Below are 1,218 nucleotides of genomic sequence, written 5' to 3'. Positions count from 1 at the left end.
CTAAAGAATAATGTAGAGTCTGCAAAACACCACATAATATGGATGAACTTGTAGGACATTATGCTGAGTGAAATAAATTAATCTCAGAAGGACAAATATACTATTAGTTCATTGTTGAGGCGGGTCAATGAAAGGTTTACATACGGAGAGAAACTTTCTTTGTTGGTTGCCAGGGGTGGGAGAGGAGGGGAAGGAACATTGCAATAAATAAATAAATAAATAAAATATATTGACCCGTGTCACTTAAAAAAAAAAAATAAATAAATAAATAAAAGATAACATCCCCCTTATCCTGGGGTGAGTAATAAAACAGTCTTGTTAAAAAATAATAATAATAAAATAAGTTTCAGACTCTCTTCTGACATCCACTTTGGTCTTTTCTTTCTTCTCTGTATTTTAATAACCTTTTTCTTTATTCATGTAAGATGTCCTTGATGTTATCCTGCAACTCATCTGGTCTTCGGTTGCTAGTGTTCAATGTAGCAAATCTATTCTTTTTTTTTTTTTTTTCTTTACTTGTGTTTTAGGTGCAAATTTATAGAGAAGAATTTGTTTTACATTCCACAGTTTGTGTACATTTGGTTTCACTCCCCAATTATCATCCCCAACCCTAAACCACTCTCCTCCTCTCCCTTCCCAGAGACCTCCATCCCTGTGCCCTTCTTAGTTATGTACTCCTGCCTGTCCAGCTTTTCCTCAGTGTAATGTTGGCTTTCTGGTGCCCCATGGCTGATTGCTTCAAGGGATGTATCTCCGTAGAGTAGGAGGGTACATCACCCTGCATCATCAGTCTTGTTACTATTGGGCTGAGGGCCAGCCCTTGGAAGTGAGTTTTATCCCAGGCCCAAAGTTTATCCTTTAGTCTTGGAGGTCCCACCAGACTCTCTATCTGACCAATAATTCTGGTCATTATTGTGTTTTTGAATTTTGTTCCATGTTTTTCCTCCCACTCTATCCAGGATCTCCAGTTTTGATTCCTTCCCAAGTGGTTGGCTTTGGTAACCAGGCGCCATCTTTTTCTTCTGGTCTTGAGGTCCATCATGTTCTAGGGCTGATTATTTCCAAATTCCCTTGATTTCTTCATTCTTCTTCAATTTTGATGATAGGAGACCATTAGCTGGATCATAGATGGCTGCTTGAAAGCTTTTAAGATTCCAGTCACTACTCACCAAAGTAGGTTGTAGAACAAGATTTTTATGTATTATGTTGTGCTAATTG

This window comes from Orycteropus afer, unplaced genomic scaffold (assembly GCF_000298275.1).
Source record: "Orycteropus afer afer isolate SDZICR_OR568_19922 unplaced genomic scaffold, OryAfe1.0 scaffold00009, whole genome shotgun sequence".
NCBI classification, from domain to species: Eukaryota; Metazoa; Chordata; class Mammalia; order Tubulidentata; family Orycteropodidae; genus Orycteropus; species Orycteropus afer.
Note: the sequence above shows the minus strand (reverse complement) of the source record.